The 19,825-nt window shown below is 35.5% G+C and overlaps 1 non-coding gene across 1 annotated transcript; it reads right to left on the bottom strand.

The window, feature by feature from the left end:
* Nucleotides 1-6,303: 6,303 nt before the first annotated feature.
* Nucleotides 6,304-6,410, bottom strand: LOC111725456. Its single transcript, XR_002773518.1, has one exon. It is a non-coding gene; the product is annotated as a U6 spliceosomal RNA (small nuclear RNA).
* Nucleotides 6,411-19,825: the final 13,415 nt, after the last annotated feature.

The raw sequence follows: 19,825 nt of genomic DNA on the forward strand, positions 1-19,825 counted from the left end.
TGGGAATGGTAATGATTTCTAATTTCATTTCTACATGGGTAAAAAGCAAACAGAAGTGGAATCTATTTCCCTACCTTTTTCCTTAGCTTGACCTTTCTAAAGCAGATCACTGATAAGACTTTATCACCGTATCCTTTATACTTAAGTATCTTGGTAGCAAATAACTGCCCTGTGGTACTCAGCAAGAGGCAGGGAAATGGGCCCTGCACCAGGAATCTGGGAAGGCAGTTTGAGCAGTACAAAAGCAAATCATTTTCTACCCCAAACTTTCTCCCTACTGTCCTAACCTTAGTCACACTTTCACCGAGCCTTCCTAACCTTCAGTCACACTTTCACCCCTCCCATTTCTCTTAGAAAGTAAACCTATATCCATTGATCTGCTTAAACCATATATTTTGATTTCTCTTATATTTTTCCCTGCCACATTCAATACATCAAGTTTTCTATATTTTAGTTTAAAAATATATCTGTTTCTCTCCACCTTCCCTCTCCCAGCCGCAATCATTTCATTCCAGGGCTGCAAGGCTGAAATAGCCTCCCAAATGCTCTCGCAATTTCTACTCTTTCCCTATTCCAATTCACAGCAAGAATCACATTCTTAACTGGGTATCAGAACATGTCATGTCCCTTCTAGGGCTCCTGACCGCATGGACAATAAAATCTAGCCTCTTGCCCTGGGCTCTTCTCTCTCATGCAACTGACTAAATATGGATGAAAAGCACAAGCACAGGACTGGCATTCCACAGCTTCACTCAGAACTGAATCAAGGGGATCTGACTTATCTTCAACTTAGTTTTCTCATTTACAAAGTAAAATTGTTTGGCAAGGAGACCTCTCAAGATCCATCAGTTTCTAAAACCATTGTTCCATTGCTTTTTGTATGCCACACTAAAAACAACAGTTGACCCCAAAACCAATTAATTTTGTGGTCAAGAGTTCCTAGGTTTGGCCCAGTGGCTCAGGCCTATAATCCTAGCAGTTGGAGAGACTAAGGAGGATGGATAGCTTGAGTTCACAAGTTCAAGACCAGCCTGAGCAAGAGCAAGACCATGTCTCTACTAAAAATAGAAAAACTGAGGCAAGAGGATCTCTTGAGCCCAAGAGTTGGAAGTTGCTGTGAGGTATGATGCCACTGCACTCTACCCAGAGTGACAGCTTGAGGCTCTGTCTCAAAAAAAATAGTTCCTATCTCTCTCCTGTCCCTGCCTCTCTCCTGTACCTCCTACCTTCTTCTGTAATACTAGTGCAAAATACCAAGAAAAATAAGCAAGACCAGGCCTCTTCTGGTCATGTTCCTGGTTGCAACCCTCAACACAAGCCTCTCACGCCCAGGCCGTGGGGATTTCACTCCCAGGTTTTGTCCTGGTCACTGTTTCCATTCTCTAGTAAGTATAAACCCCTCTCCACTTTTTCTCTTCTCAGTCAACAAACACCTTTAGATCATTTTCCAGATCTGCTTCCTGACTGACTTCTCTCTGCCAAGTCTCCTGGTCCCTCTTCCTTGCCTAGATCATTATATCTGCCAGCACCAAAGAGGAGGAATAAAAAAAGAGAGAGAGAGAGTAAGTATAAAAAATAAATAAATAAAAGCCTGAAAAAATGCTAACAAAAGCCAACATAACAAGGCCAATATCAGACATCTAAAATGTGTAAACTTATACAGTTGTCCCTTGGTATCTCTGGGGGATGGGGTTCCATGATCCCCTGTGAATACCAAAATCCACAGATGCTCAAATTTCTGTCCTAGGATGGTATTGTATTTGCATATGACCTATAAACATTCTCCCAGGTATTTAAATAATCTCTAGATTATTTTTAATACCTAATACAATGTAAATGGCATGTAAATAGTTGTTATACTGTATTCTTTAGGGAATAATGACAAGAAAACAAGTCAGTATAGGTTCAATACAGCCAAAGCCATCTATTTTTTAATATTTTTGCTCCACGTTTGATTGAATCCACAGATGAAGAACACATAGATACAGAGGGCTGACCATACTAGATAACAGAAGAAAAGGAGAATTATAATTTCATAATTAAAATTAAGAACCACATTAGGCAGAGGGCCATAAAATGAGCTGGAAAAAAGATACTTTATGAATTTATGATTAATATCACGTTAAGCTGGGATCACGTGCAACAAGGAATAACATGCCTTTCCTGATGTACAAACTTTAATTCTCTAATTAGCGCAGGTTAATATATTACCCAAAGACGAGAAGTAGGAAGGAAAAGAACGTAAATAAATCATTAGGATATCCTCCAGCAGACAAAGAGCTCAGAGTTTAGGAGCACTGTAGAGAAAGCAAACTTGTATTTCAGTCCTGATTCTGCCAAAGTGATCTGGTCTAAACCACTAAACTTCTCTGATTCCTACCTCCTCGTCTAGAAGTAAAACATTCAAAACAGACAAATAATATTGCAAATGGCAGCTTCAGCCTATGTTTAAAGGAACTCTTTCTCAGAAGTCACCGAGGATAGAGACAATAGCCTGGATGTTTGGACTAAAGAGGGTCTCAGAGCCTCTCTCAGTGGCCAGTCACTCCCACCTACCTTCTACCCACCTCCAAACCCAACCTTCCAGGCTCAGAGAAGCACAGTCAATGATCTTGCAGGTGCCTCTCAATGTAAGATTTGAATATTTCATAAAATAGATGTTATGTTCTATTCCCTTGTGGCATGCATGGACACTGACATTAATTAAGAGATCTCAAATATTTCCAGTTTTACATAAAATATTCAAATCTTTCAATCATAAAAGAAAGTGGTTCATTTCATTTCAGTTCTCAACTCATTAAAAAGGAGATGCTAAACAGAGAACATTTTCCCATTATACTTTAAAATTCTTTCAATTGCTCTTTTTAACTAAAATATACTCTTTTTTTTTTTTACCTTTTGCCTCTCAGATTGGGTAAAACCAAGTGTTCTGAGGCATGTTCAATTAGCTATGGAGTTTTTCTGTGATCTTATTTTAAGGTTTTGATACAGATATGTATAAAATAGGTTTGGGGAATATATGAACATGTACATTGAAGGTCACTGAAAATCAGTGATTACCAACAGATGATGGGCTGGGGTTGGTGAGATAAGATTGTCATTCCACTATGGCTAAGTGGGCTAATTTGGGGGAAAAAAGGAAATAGACAACGTCAGATGGAGCCATTCTTGAGTAAAGAGATCAACTACTAAAGGTAACTGAAATGTTACATTTCAGCCCCTGTATCATCCAAAATTATAAACACAAACACATACACAATATAGTGAACTTTTACAGATCACTGAAAAGACAGACAGTCTAATACAAAATAGGCAACCACAGGGCAATAAGCATGTGAAAAGATGCTCATTTAAAACTCACTCATCACATAGGAAACACAAAGTAAAACCACAACTGTCACACCCCAAATCAAAGGGCTCGAAAAAACACTGAATGTTGATGAAGAAAGAGAAATAGTGAAAAATCCATACACTATGGGAGTATAAATTGTTAAGCTTTGGGAAACCATTTAACTTTATCTTAAAAAATGAAATCTATACCTAAGATCCAACCTGTGGACTTCCAACAGAATGGCTGATATTGTGGTCCGAAAGACACAAATGAGAATGATCATAGCAGCACTACTATTTTGTAACAGTTAAAAAACCGAAGCAACCTAAATGTCCGCTGGCAGTAGAATAATTTTTATTTTACCCACATGATGGAATATTTCACAGCAGTGAAAATGAACTGCTATATATAAACACAAAATGATTTTCACATATATAACTTTTTAAAAAGCCAGCATAAAGAGAATATACTCTATGCCTCATTAACATAGAGGTCAAAAATAGGTAAAACACAGGATAGTGGTGACCTTTGTGGAAAGAGTACAATGTCTGAGACTGGAACATCAGGAGATCCTGGAGGAAGCTGGTAATGTTCTAGTCCTTTATTGTATATGCCAATGCAGATGTGTTCACTTTGTGAATGTTCATTGATCTGTACACTTGGGAATTGTGAGCTTTTCTGATTATACATGGGTCATTACTAAAGTTTTGAGATATACAAAACTCAAGAAACATAAAATCTGCATGGCCAGAAACAAATGAAGCCCTCTCAGCAACACCAACAAGCCAAGCAAGTTGATATTTGTTCAGTGAATCAGAAAGGACACTCTTGACTCTGTTTCTATGCTAAAATATGACAAACAGCCTGGGTGTGGTGGCTCGCACCTATAATTCTAGCACTCGGGGAGGCAGAGACAGGTGGACTGCTTGTGCTCAGGAGTTTGAGACCTCAGGAGTTTGACCCCATCTCTACTGAAAATAGAAAAATTAGCCAGGCATTGAGGTGGGCGCCTAGAGTTCCAACTACTCAGGAGACTGAAACAAGAGGATCATTTTAGCCCAGGAGTTTGAGGTAGCTGTGAGCTATGATGCCAAGCACTCTAGCCTGAGGCAACAGAGTGAAACTCTGTCTCAAAAAAAAAAAAATTAGAAGCTATGTTTTTTAATTTTCTTTCTGGAGAATTTCAGTTAGAAGCTTATCAGTTAGAACATGTGTCCAGAACAAAAAAGGTAATAATGCCTTATTTCTTAAACACTCTATTACATCAGAAATGTTTCCAAAATATTTTATGAAGATTCTTTCATCAATACCCGCAGTTAGGCCTTCAATGATAATTGTGGCATGTTGTGACTCTGTTTTGTGATTTTCACAGAGTAAAACAGCACTATTATAAAAGTACATTCTCTCAGCTATTAATCATACATGCTTTAAATGGAAGCCATTAGCATTTTATAAATAATAAAGAGCAAATACTTGATTTATATAAAGCAGTTCCCGCTGAGATGTTTGGGACACTGTAAACAGTAAAAGACAACAATGAAAACACCATAAAGTTAATTACAACAAATTAAATATGATAAATTAAAGGTCAAAACTGTTAAACTATTTGAAAAAGAATTACGCTGTGCTGAGAAATACTGAGATTAAAGAGCTAGATCTAGAAATTTCAGCAAATCATGAAATATTATAAATCCTGGCTTCTACTTTTTTTCCCTCTATAACCTTACAAAAAACTAGCTAATATTTATAGGCTCTGAATGGCTTTAGAGAGTTTATTGTATAAGAGATAGTTTTATGTAATATAATTTTAAAATTGGAAATAATCTTTGGAGTCATCTTGTTAGCCCCTCATTTTATAGGTGAGGAAAGAACAACATAGAGATATAAGAAATCTCAGCTTCACATGAGTCCATGAATGAAGTAGAACTAGAATTTCTGGTCTTCTGACTTCTGATAAAGTACAACTCCTTCTGATAAAATTCCTCCCAGGAAACAGTTATTTTCCCTCCATAAATTCCTTCTTTACCATCTACCTACTCTGTGATTCAACCCCTTTTTTCTGTTTAAAGCAATATCTGTTTAAAAACTTTTCCCTAAGGAATGAGACAGGTATAAATAAGGTAAAACTGTACTTTAGTCATCATCAAGGACCAGAAATAGAAAATCAATGCAGAGTGATGATGGGATTGAAACTGTGGATGCTGGTCCAGCTCCCAGCAACAGGCTCAGGTAACCTGGAGTTCAGCTCTAGTGGAATAACCCAAAATAATTCCCATGTGAGGGAGGGAATCAGAGCCAGGCGCTTCTAAAAACCACCAGCTGAGAAGGGGTAGAAAATACAACTTCTAACTGCTACTTGAGGCCAGAGCTTCTTAAAAGCTCCGTGTTTGAGCCGGGCACAGTGGCTCATACCTGTAATCTCAGCACTTGGGAGTCCAAGGAGGGTGGATTGCTTGAGCTCACAGGTTCCAGACAAGCCTGAGCCAGAGTGAAACCTTGTCTCTAAAAATAGCCAGTCATTGTGGCGGGCACCTGTAGTCTCAGCTACTTGGGAAGCTGAGGCAAGAGAATCACTTAAGCCCAAGAGTTTGAGGTTGCTGTGAGCTGTGCTGCCACAGCACTCTACTGAGGGCAACAAAATGAGACTCTGTCTTAAAAAAGAAAAAAAAACTTCCATGTTTGGAGAGGCAGAGGAGACAGACTTATGTTACCACCAAGACCTAGCCACACTAGCCACTGGCTCAGAAACAAGATTTGAAACATCATCAATATTACGGGGGCAGGAGCTCCCAGGAACCAATATAAGACCTACTTCCAAACTGAGAAACCCAATGACAAGTATAATATTATGAATCAGAGTGGTGAGCATAAAGTAAACAAAACACAAAAACACAATAAAACTTTCTATTCCACATAAGTTTGAAAATTATTACAAAATAATTTTTTTTGAAGATTTCAGATGTACTTTATTTAAAAATATGGAACACTTCACAAATTTGCATGTCATCCTGGCACAGGGGCCAAGCTAATCTTCTCTGTATCATTCCAATTATAGTATATGTGCTGCCAAAGCGAGCACCAAAATAATTTTAAAATTATAAAACATATGTCCAAAACTAACACTAGGAGAGATAACCAATAATAATTGGAAAATAATTTACTCCATAGGAAATGAAAATGATAAAAGAATATGAAAAAGAAATCAAATAAGACTCTACTAAGCAATGGAGGAGAAAATATTTCAAAAATATATATATATATAAATATGAAACAAAGGAACCAGATATAAAATAGGGATATAAAATAGAACAAATCAGAACCCTTGAAATAAAAATCTATTCTTTAAAAAAAAATTCTAAGCCCAATACAAAGAGTAAAATCTAGTTTAGACATAGTGTAAGAGAATCAGTGAATCAGAAAATAATACTAAGCAATTTCCCAGAAGCCAACAAAAAGAGATAAAGAAAATAAGATGAAACAATAATTAAAAGATACAAAGGATAGACTGAAGATTCCAACACATATCAATATGTTCCAGGGTGAAAAAAAGAAATGGAGGAAAAGGCATCAAGCCATTGATCATTGGGAGTTTAATTTACTACACCAGCTAGCTTTACCGTAGCTTACATACTCACTCCCTAGACTGTAAGGTTTAGGAGTGCTGGGATTTTTGACTGCTTTGTTCATTGACGTATCCCCAGTGCCTAGAATGCTAACTGAAAATTGGTAAATATTTAAGGAGTAATGAATAAATGAATAAAAAACTTAGATCTTAACATAGAAAAAAGACTATCTAGGGCAGTGCCTGTGGCTCAAAGGAGTAGGGCACCAGCCTCATATACCAGAGGTGGTGGATTCAAACCTGGCCCTGACCAAAATCTGCAAAAAAAAAGACTATCTAGCAAGGGCTACCAACTTTAATAAAAGAGCTCCCGTAGTGATAACTGACAGAAAAGAAATAATACCTTAAAACATCTGAGAGAGAAATTAACAATAAATACAACTTCTAAGTCAATCTAACTATCATACAAAAGTGAAAACAAAATTAATACTTTTAGAAATCTAAGTCTAAGATATTTCACATGTACTACCAAATACATATACATCCCCAAAAGAGCTGCGAAAGGATAAATTTAAAAGAGACTCCAAGAAATGAGAATACAAGAAAAAATAGTAAGCACAGACATTGAGAAAATATGTTTATGAATTTAAATAGCTATTACCTACAAACATTTAAAAGAGTAATTAATTTGGATTTTTAATGTGGCACTAAAATTTGAAATTTAATAACCAGAAAGGGGGAGGCTAGGCACAGAAGAAAAGACTTTATAGATTAAGAGTCCAAGGTCCTTGTCTTGCTTAAGATAATGAGGATAAAGAAACTAAGCAACATTTAAAGAAGAATTTAGGGATAGATATTTCCACTAAAATGCAAGCTAATAAGTTCCTTTTGGAAATAAGTTTGGAGAACACTGAAGAAAATAAAAGTAGACCTGCCGTTTGATCCTGCAATTCCTCTACTAGGTATATATCCAGAAGACCAAAAATCACTTTACAACAAAGTTTTTTGCACCAGAATATTTATGGTAGCCCAATTCATAACTGCCAAGTCATAGAAGCAGCCCAAGTGCCCATCGACCCATGAATGATCAACAAAATGGGGTATATGTGTACCATGGAATACTATGCAGCCTTAAAAAAAGATGGAGACTACCTGTTTTATGTTTACATGGATAGAGTTGGAACATATTCTTCTAAGTAAAGTATCTCAAGAATGGAAGAGAAAGTATCCAATGTACTCAGTATTATTATGAAACAAATATATAATCACCCACACTTTCCTATGAAAGATACAACTGTAGTCCAGGATGAAGGATAGAAGAGGAGGGGGAGGAGGGTGGGGAGGTTAGCTGGAGGAAGGGCAATCGATGGGACCTCACCTATGGTGCATATTGTAAGGATACATGTCAAATCTATTAAGAGTAAAGTATAAATGTCTTAACACAATAATTAATTAAGTGAGGTGAAGGCTATACTAACCAGTTTGATGTAAGCATTCCAAATTATATATAATATCAGCACACTGTACCCATAAATACATTAATGTCCATAGTTATGATTTAATAAACAAAATAAAGAGAAAAAAATGTTAAGGGTAACGTTTAATAAAATGGAAACAAAATGTATAGCTCCCAAACTATCAGAGAAAGTATATAGTAATTTTTGCAAACTTTATCAAGCCTAAAAAAGGTGAGAGATTAGAAAAAAAGCAAAACATAGTGGAAAGTAAACAGAAACCTAAAATAAGATTTTAAAATAAATTCTCAGTAAGTATAATGAATATTAACAGATTATACCCACTTATTAATAGAAATTATCAAATAAGATAATACAAATAATATGCAGCTCAAGTATTGGTTATAAAAGACACACTTAAAACCAAAGGACATAAAAAGGTTGAAAATGCATGAAAAAATATATACCACGAAATAATAACAAAAAATTGTGGTAGCAATAGACATTAGACAGAAAAAATAGACATTAGATGAAAAATTACTAATAAGAATAAAGACATACTCTAAATCATGATTAAGGGAACAGCCCTTCAAGAAGATAGAACAATCATGAATTTGTAGGTACCTAACAAAATAGCTCCAACCCTTTAAGTGATAGAATTATACGGAAAAAATATCAACAAAATAATCAAAGTAGTAGATTTTAACTCACCACTATTAGAAACATAAATCAAGTACACACTATAATTAGTAAGGATTTGGATTTAACATTAGATACATTCTTGATTTAACATTATTTTGAGAATCTTGCACAGAAAATACACCCTTGTAAGCACATATGGGTACTCACAAAATGTATCCATATACTAAGTCACATGAAATATCTCAGTAAATGTTAAATATTTGAATAATAAAATTATTAAAAATCAACAATGATAGCTTATTAAAAGGGCACTCCTCCATAAAAAAAAAAGTAAGAAAACGCAATAAAATTAAAAAATAAAAATAAATAAAAAGTACACTCCTGAATAACACATTGATTAAAACATGAATCAGTAGCCAACACAATACTAAGAAAGAACAAAGTTGGAGAACTGATACCAACTGGCTTCAAGAATTTCTATTATACAGTATAAAGCTGCAGTAAACAAGGTAGTGTGTAGTACTGGTGAAAGAACAAATAGATCAATGGAATGGAATATATAGCCCAGAAAAAGACCCACATAAAAAAGGTCAATCTTTGACAACAGAGCAAAAGTAAAACAATGGAAGAAAGATAATCATTTCAACAAATGGTGCTGAAACATCTGGATGTCTAGATGCTGACCTTATACCTTCACAAAAATTAGCTCAAAATGGATCACAAATTTAACTGTAAAATAGAAAACTATAAAACTCTAGAAGATAGCATACAAAAAATCTAGATGACTTAGTTTGGCAATGACTTTTTTAGATACAAAACAAAAGGTATAATCCCATGAAAAAATAATTGACAAGCTAGACTTCATTAAAATTAAAATCACCTGCTCTGTGAAAGACACTGTCCAGAGAATGAGAAAGCGAACCATGGAATGGGAGAAAATATTTGCAGACGAGCCATGTTACAAAGGACTAGCACTTAAATTATACAAAGAACACTTAAGGATAAGAAAATTAACAACCTGATTAAAAACTAGGTCGAAGATCTCAAACACCATTTCTCCAGAAAAGATATACAGACACAATGTGAGCATATAGATGTTCCACATCATGTATGTCATCAGGAAAATCCAAAATAAAACATAAATGAGATACCATAATGCTGGTAAGGATGTAGAGTAACAAAAACTCTCGATCATTGCTGGTGAGACTACAAAATGGAACATTCAGTCTGGAAGAGAGTTTGGTTATCAAACTAACCACGTGACCATACTTTTATCATATGATCCAGAAATCATGCTCCTTAGTATTTACCCACAGAGTTGAAAACTTAGGTACACACAAACTTCATACATGGATGTTTATATAGCTTCATTCATAATTCCTAAAACAGAAGCAACCAAGATATCCTTAAGTAGAATGAAATGTTATTTAGCACCAACAAGAAATGAGCTATCAACATAGAAGAAACTTAAAAGCGTACTACTAAGTGAACGAAGCCAACCTGAGACAGCTATATACAATGAATCCAACCCTATGACATTCTGGAAAAAGCAAAACTGTGGAGACAGTAAAAAGATCACTAGTTGCCAGGAGTAAGTAGAAAAGGAGAGATGAACAGGCAGATCCCAGAGGATTTTCAGGGCAGTGAAAAGCGCATTGTATAATGGGCAGATACATGTCATTATACCCTTGTTCAAACCCACAAACTGTCCCAATAGTAAACCCTCATTCATGTAATCTATGGATGTTAGGTGATAAGGATATGTCAATACAGGTTCATCAGTTGCACCAAATATATCACTCTGATGGGGAAGAAATAAAGAAAAGAAGGAAAGAACATTTTATCATTGACATTGGGAGAGCTCATACATGTGTAGGGGCAAGAGATATATGAGAAATCTCTGTGTCTTCCTCTTAATTTTGCTATAAACCTAAAATTACCTTTAAAAATAAAGCCTTTTTTAAAAAGAGTAGATCACAGTGGAAATGATGAAGTACTTAGAATTGGGAGTAAACAAAACATAATAAACTATACCTGTGGCAGGCAAAGTAGTCTCAAGAAATAAATTAATTTTAAAAAAGAAATAAATTAATTGCCTTAAATATATTTATTAAAACAAAATAACAATTATTTAAAATAAGTAAACATTCAATTTTAACAGATATAAAGCAAAAAATATATTAAAGTCAAAGAAAGTAGAAGAAAGAAACTGATAAGAGCAAAAATTAATAGAATAGCAAACAACTGCTAACAACTGCAAACAATGGCACTGCAAAAATCATCAACAAATCAAAAGCTGGTACTTCTGGTTCCAGGTACCAGAAAGAGAGAGAGAGAGAAAGGGGGGAGGAGAGAGACAGGGGAGGAAGGAGAAGGAAGGAGGGTGGAAGAGAAGGAAGGAAAGAACAAATAAGCAATATTAGGAACAAAAAGCAAGGATGAAGATTATCGGAAAAGAAGTCTGGATTTGTTAGGGTGCTGGATAGACCAAACAGACCCAGGTAAGAAAGAGCAGCAAGGAAGACCCACATATCTAAGCACACAGGGTGAAGGCAATGTGTCTTATATGGAAGAAGAAGTAACAGAGAATAAGGGGGAAAGACCACTGAGAAAAGCATGAAATATACTAACAGGAGAGGCAAGTGAAGAGCAGCTTGAGCTAACCATATGCTACCCCTTCAAGTATTTTCTTTCTAAGTATAAAGCTGGCATTACATAAAATAAAAGCAATTTAGGATAAAATGACTTGATTAAGAACTATTTATACAAGATTAAAATAATATAGCAGAAGGCTGAAAGTGAACTTAATTGTTCTTTTATACATCTGAATAGCTCATTAACAGAAATCAAGGTAGTCGTTAAAAAAGCACAGCCAATCTTCCTCCACAGAAGAATCCCCAACTACCCACCAAAGGTCTGGCTCCTGATTCCATCAGCTAGAAAGACCTTTTGGCACAAAACACTGATTATTTCATTGAACTTTTTATTGACTAAATGTATACAAAAACTACTAATGAACTCAAAGAGTGTTATATTTACATATGTATTTATTATATTCAACATCTTTCTGGGATATATCAAAACAAAGTATGTAAAATTATGAAATCAGTCAAAAACATTAAAGCTAGGTTTGTCCTAGATATTCTTCCAGAATTATTCTTCCTTGTGGAATGATCCTTTCCCTGCACAGGGCTCTCAGACTATGTCCAAAGGCCTTTGTATTTTAACACAGGAAATATATCAATGCATTGATCCTTCACTTTTAGATAATATGTATAAGAAAATAAAAGTTATTAGAGGACAGTTCTTTGTAAAACAATGATCCTAGTATCTCATGTCTAAAATCACAAAGTACAGGAGAACTATCATTACTCTATCCATTCCTCGGGCCAACAATACCTATGATACATACCTCAGGATGTGAAATTGAGCAAGAGTGTTTAGAGCTAAATAAATAATACATAGTCCAGCTCTTGTTTAACATAGACCTGAACATCGTAACAAAACATAACATTCTCCCTTAATCATGAATCTATTACTCTTTTGATCAGTGTCCCAGTGTTTATAAAAAATCTAAAACTAAAGAGCCCAAAAGCCCAACTCTAAGTGCCCTCCTCTCACTGATGCTCCATAAAGTTGGGCAGAGGTAAACTCATTTCCTATTTCCAAGGCTACTGCTCCCTTGCACTTTCCTCCCTCCTTAGTTTGCTCATGCTGCTTTCTCCATCTCCTGTTTTCCAGAGGCCTTCCTTCTCCTCTAAGAATCCCATAACACTTATGCTCTATCTCTTTGATGATGTTCGTCCTTTTAAATCTCGTAGTATGGTTACTTGTGTATATGTAAATCTGGTAGTATGGTTACTTGTGTATATGTAAATCTGGTAGTATGGTTACTTGTGTACACATTATCTCCCCTACTATGTAGCAAGAGTCATAAGTATAATATTCCTGTCTGAATTATCCTAATATCCCTCACAGTTCCAAGAAAAATGCTCTAAATTCAAATGTACAAAACTATTTATAAAATAACAGATATAACAATATATATAACAATTTTATATAAAACATCCAGTTATCCAGAAATAATGTGTCAAAGCTAGGTGTAGCTGCTGACTTCCTGGATGATATAACCTCTTTCCTAGAGTCTTAATTTCTTAATATATAGCATTAATTCATAAAGCAAAAATTTAACTGTTAAGTTTACCCTAAAACTACAACCATGTAAATTCAGCTAATGGTTTCTCTGTACATAGTTGACCGTAACTTAACTGGGTATGTTAACAGACTGTAACCTACTCTTGTAGTGATCACTGACTTTTAGCCAACCACAGGTAGCCAACTATTCAAATCCTGTTCAAACAAAGTAAATGCTGCGGTAACAATCCAGCTGTTTCTGCACCTCATTTGCATTTTCTGCATATCATTTTGCTTTTTCTATCCATAAATCCTGTCCAACCACATGACAGCACCAGATTCTCTCTGAAGTTATTCTGGGTGGGTGAGGAAGGCTGCTCAATTCATGAATCATTCTTTTTTTTTTTTTCTGTTTTACCTTTCAATTATTTAACAAAGTATTTTTTGAAATCTTAATCAGAAAGAGCATTGTATTATATCATAACTGTTGGCTGCACCACCTTTGGCATGTAGGAATTTACAAAACTTAACATATAACTTTAAAAAATCCAAATATAGTTTTATTTAGCAGTGGGTTTACTCTGTGACAAAATTTTCCATTTAAACAACAAGCTTTAGGAACTAAAAATGTAGTTGAACACACAAATCCAAAATTCATTAAGTTTTCTTCTTGTTGCTGGAAGTGAATCATTTTTCTAGGGCAGCCATAACAAAGTACCACAGACTAACTGACTAAAACAATAAGAATTTGTTTTCTCACAATCCTGGGGGACAGAAAGGTCTACTATCAAGATGATGGCAGGACTGGTTTCTTCAGAGTTCCCTCTAATTGGCCTGTAGATGTCTACCTTCTTCCTGTGTATTCACGGGTCTTCTAGAAGTCTGTGTCTGTGTTCAAATTTCTTATTTTAGTGACACTAGTGATACCGGACAAGTGGCACCCCAGCCAGCTCAGCCGAGTGGGGCCAGGAGGACCTGCTGCCTCTGTCTTGGTGGTGTTGGCAGCAACCAGCAGAGGAACCAGCAAGCTGGAGCATAGGTGGGGGGGAGGGGGGAGCTTCCCTCCCCCAACAGAGGCTCCAGTAGCCAAAAGAACCGGACAGGAGGACAGGAGTGGGGTAAGACACTGATGCCATGCTGTCTCCTCACGTGGACTTCTGGCAATTCCTCCAGTGCATCCCTGACTACTCATGATTGGTCTATTTTCAAGATCCAAAAGCTCATTGAACAACTGCCCCTATATAAGCCAGAGACACTGAGCACAGACCTCGGCAGATCTCAGGAGAAAGAGCAGAAGAGCAAAGAGGTTTGGCTCTGTAACACTTATATCCTGCTCTATGAGATTTGCCCCTTTATCAGAGCTGTAAACACTTGCAAAGAGGTTTGCCCCTTTGTAAGAGCTGTAACACTCGTATTATAAACCTATCTTACTACTGGTCCTGCTCTGCAAGGAGGTCTGGCTTGTTGTGAGAGCTGTATCACTTATACCTGTTAAATAAAACCTATCCTGTGGTGCATCGCTTCATTCTTCAAACCGCTGAGACCAAAAGCCTGGAAATTCAGTATCAAAAATCCGGTATCACTCGTGCTACTGAAATAGGGCCCACCCTAATGATTTAATTTTACTTTAATTACTTCTTTTAAAACCCCATCTCTAAAAGGCATCACATTCTGTAAGAATCTGTGGGGTAGGATTTCAGCATATTAATTTGGGTTTTGTTTATTTGTTTTAGAGACAGATTATTGGGGTTTTTTGTTTTTTTGTTTTTGCAGTTTTTGGCTGGGGCTGGGTTTGAACCCGCCACCTCCGGTATATGGGGTCAGTGCCCTACTCCTTTGAGCCATAGGCACCACCCAGTAATTTATTTTTTTAATTTAATTTGCCTTAAATCATAACTGTATACATTTATGGAGTACAATGTGATGATTTGATATATAATGTGAAATGCTTAAATTAAATTGATTAACATAACCATCACCTCACTTACTTATTTTTTGTGGTAAGACGATTCTTATATACTCTTTCTTAATGTTTTGAAATACACCCTTGCATTGTGTACATTAGGTGAGATCCCACCAAATACTCTCCCTCCACTTGCCCTCCCTTCTTTCACCTCTCCCCTCCATCTTTCCGGACTATATTTGTGTTTTATCTTTTGTATGAATGTGCAAGTGATTATATATTGGTTTCATAATAGTATTGAGTACATTGGATACTCTTTTTTCCATTCTTGAGATACTTTACAAAAAAAGAATATGTTCCAGCTCTATCCAAGTAAAGATATGAAGTCTCCATCATTTATGGCTGAATAGTATTCCATGGTATACATATACCATAATTTGTTAATCCATTCATGGCTTGATGGGCATCAAGCTAAAAAGCTTCTGCACAGCTAAAGGCACTGCAAGTATAGCAAAAAGAGAGCCTTCAGAATGGGAGAAGATATTTGCAGGGTATGATTCCAACAAAGGTCTGATAACCAGACTCCACAGCATAGTACTGGTACAAAAGAGATATAGATAATATGGAATAGAATAGAGAACTTAGAGATGAAACCAGACACATATCGTCATTTGATCATTGATAAGCCTAACAAAAACACACATTGGGGGAAAGATTCCCTACTTAACAAATGGTACTGGGAGAATTGGCTAGTGACCTGTAGAAGACTGAAAATGGACCCCCCACAATCTTCTGCACAGCTAAAGGCACTGCAAGTAAAGCAAAAAGACAGCCCTCAGAATGGGAGAAGACATCTGCAGGTTATGATTCCAACAAAGGTCTGATAACTAGAATCTACAGAGAACTCAAATCAATCAATAAGAAAAGAACAAACAACCCCATTTCTTTCTGGGTAAGAGACTTGAACAGAACCTTCTCTGAAGATGACAGGCGAATGGCCAGTAAACTCATGAATCATTCTTTGCCCAATTAAACACTGTTAAAATTTAATTTGTCTAAAGTTTTTCTTTTAATATAACTTATAAAATTTATGCAAAAATTTTATATGCTGTACAAATTGAAAATTAAAATCTTTATTAAAGTAGATGTTATCATGCTTGTAAGTACACACACACACATACACACAAAATAAGCCTGCTAACTTCCAGTAAGGAACTAAGAAATTGATCTCCATTAATAAGGATTAATTATCAGTTAGAACAACATGTAATATAAACAGATGAGGAAATAATACATTAAGAAAGTGAAAGCTCATAATTTTTAAAATGTAATAATTAAAAGTGCAAGTGTCTCAAAATAATCCTCACAATTAAAGAGGAAAAGATCAGGGCATACTCAGTGATAGGAAAAGGAGAAGAAGAAAACAATGACTGAGGCAGGATAATGGCTGTCACATTTAAAGACAACAGAACTTAAAATATAATCAATATAGTCAAATAAGAAGTAAGAAAGGGAAAATACAGTAAGACAATTAAGTAAATATTAAGAAAAACTACATGGTGAATTTTTAAAATTATAATAAGAGCTTAAAAATGGGAAAGGGGAAGTTCTTTATTGGTAGGGAAATTTGAGGAATATGTGAGTTTAAAAGTAATGAACAGAACAAGAGCAGATTAGAGTAGCCCCTTCCTTAAGAAGAAAGAATCACTGAGGACAAAGGCTGTAGTATTTCTGCATTTCTGTATTAAAATATCATCTTAATCTCATAGGCTCTGCTCATCTGGCCCTCTCTATAAATGACAGTCAATTCCAGGAGGGGAATTACATTAATTTCTTTGCTATTTAATGAGGTTTAAGTAGAATCTCACAAGAGGGATTCAAAAAAATAATTTCCTCATTCAGATTAATTTATAAAAAGCCTTTTCAGTTGTAATTCAGGGATTAGGTTCTCCACAGACCTCTACAACCTTTAACAAACAAATCTCAAAATACTTTTTAATTTAAATCACCTTTTCTAATTACTCTTTTTAGGAGTTCCAAGAGATATTAATTCCTTGCCAGGCATCAATTTCTAGCAGAAGCTTTAGTAAAAATGTAAAATTTAAATACATATTTATATGGAGTGCACACATCCACATGCACACACACACAAAACCAGGCCCAGGCATCTGTGTAACTCCATGTGAAGTTAAATAGCAAAGGCTAGGTTAAAATCTAATTAAATTTAATCTAATATTGGCCTTCATCCTAAAAAGCATTATGACTTTTTTACTTATGCTTAGTTAATCATCATCATTGTCATCATCAGAAAGCAATAACATGGACAGCACATTATGCTGACTGGCATATAATAAAGCAGAATTTATATGACATCAGAAAGAATAAACAAAAAAGCCCAGACTGCATCCTAAACTATTAGTTGGAAAGTCAAACAAGCAGATGCTATAAGCAGCTCTGTAAAGAAATTTCAAAAACTCCAATGTTTGCTTTTATAATCTTCCCCCTTAACTACCTGACCTTTTGAGTTGTTTCCCATAAATGGTGACTTTTCTGCAAGACAAAGACTTCCTCATGCTAAGATTCACCATCCCTCTACCTGCTCTCAAAGCACAAAGCCCCTTGTTAGTTACACCACAAGCTGCCCTCAGGTATGTGCCCCCTCCTTTGAAAGCCCATGATCCCCATTAGTTGAGGAGATGGATCTGAGGCAGGTCTACCATTCTTCCAACAAGATGTCTGTCATTATGAAAGTCCTTTCTTCTTACCAATCCTCATTGTCTCAATAATCCGATTTTTGTGCTACTAGCAACTAGACTTAGACTAGCCCCTTGTGGTTTTGAAACAAGGCCAAATACAGATTGGGGGAAGTAAACATTTGCCATCATTGCAGAGTGTTATATTGTTGCATGTTAAATTTAGGATATATATAAAAATACATGCAAAGAGTGGGACTTTTAAGAGGTTCTTAAAGGAGAAAAAGAGGCTTAGAGAAGCACAAAGGGCCCAAAAATCTCATAAATGATTATAAATTAAGAGTAACATGTGTGAAGCCCCCAGGGTATGACCATCATGATCATAAAATCACATGATCGCTATTATTTTATTGAGGATCTACATTTAGTAATAATAGCTCTATATTTAGTACAAATAACCCGTTTCTTAGTTAAGGGCATTATGTTTAGAAAAGAACAGTAATGTGTTCAAGGTCAAAGAGTTATAGGTGTGATAGGGTAGCAGAGCCAGCATTCATCCCAGATTCTCCTCAGTCACGCAAACCCTTCATTCTGATCACCTTACAATTCAAAAACTCTAGCTCTTAAGCTGTGGGTACGATGCCTCTGACTATGAAATGAGTTAAGAGAAACTCCCACAAAGAATATGCAATAGCTTAAGAATCAGGAACTTTTTTTTTTCAATCTGGAGGAATCTCTGCAATGAGGAAAAGAAAGCAATAGCACCACCCAAGTAAAATCATCCAGAAAATTTTGATCAAAACCCAACTTCCACAGTGGTGAAAGGATTAAAAATGTCCACTGGATTTTCAAAAAATTCAGCACCCAAAATAATACCAAGCTTATCACTACTCTCAATTAAGGTGAATGGCTTAAATTGCCCTATAAAGAGGCACAGGTTGGCTGACTGGATACAAAAACTCAGGCCAGATATCTGCTGCATATAAGAATCTCACCTTTCCTTAAAAGATAAATATAGACTCAGGGTGAAGGGATGGTCATATATAATTCAGGCAAATGGCAAACAGAAATAAAGCAGGTGTGGCAATTTTATTTGCAGATACAATAGGCTTTAAACCAACAAAAATAAGGAAAGATAAGGATGGTCACTTCTTATTTGTTAAGGGAAACACTCAACATGACGAGATTTCAATTATTAATATTTATGCTCCTCAATGTATAAGAGAAACTCTAACTGAAATGAGCAACTTTATTACCTCTAGCACTATAATAGCCAGAGATTTTAACACCCCTTTGGCTGTGTTGGATAGATTCTCCAATAAGAGACTAAGCAAAGCAATTTTAGACTTAACATTAACCATCCAACAATTGGATTTAACAGACACATATAGAACATTTCATCCTAACAAAACTGAATATACATTTTTCTCATCATCACATGGAACATCCTCAAAAATTGATCACATCTTAGGTCACAAGGCTAACCTCAGTAAATTTTAAAAAATAGAAATTATCCCTTGTATCATCTCAGACCACAATGGAATAAAAGTTGAACTCAGTAACAATAGGAATCTGCAGTCTCACACACAGACATGAAAACTAAATAATTTTATGCTAAATGATAGCTGGGTCATTGATGAGATTAAGAAAGAAATTATCAAATTTTTGGAGCAAAAGAATAATGAAAACACAAACTACCAGAACCTCTGGGATACTGCAAAGATAGTCCTAAGAGGGAAATTTATAGAGTTGCATGCCTTCCTCAACAGAATGAAAGAGATGACATTAACAACTTAATGGGACATCTCAAGCAACTAAAAAAGGGAGAACATTCCAATCCCAAACCCAGTAGAAGAAAAGAAATAACCAAAATTAGAGCAGAATTAAATGAAATTTAAAATAAAAGAATTATGCAACAGATCAACAAATCAAAAAGCTGGTTTTTTGAAGAGGTCAATAAAATAGATGGACCTTTGGCTAACCTAACCAGAAATAGAAGAGTAAAATCTCTAATTTTATCAATCAGAAATGACAGAGATGAGATAACCAAAGACCTCGCAGAAATTTAAAAAATACTTAATGAATATTACCAAAAACTCTATTCTC

This window comes from Otolemur garnettii, unplaced genomic scaffold, assembly GCF_000181295.1.
Source record: "Otolemur garnettii isolate 467f Iridium unplaced genomic scaffold, OtoGar3 scaffold00041, whole genome shotgun sequence".
NCBI lineage: Eukaryota > Metazoa > Chordata > Mammalia > Primates > Galagidae > Otolemur > Otolemur garnettii.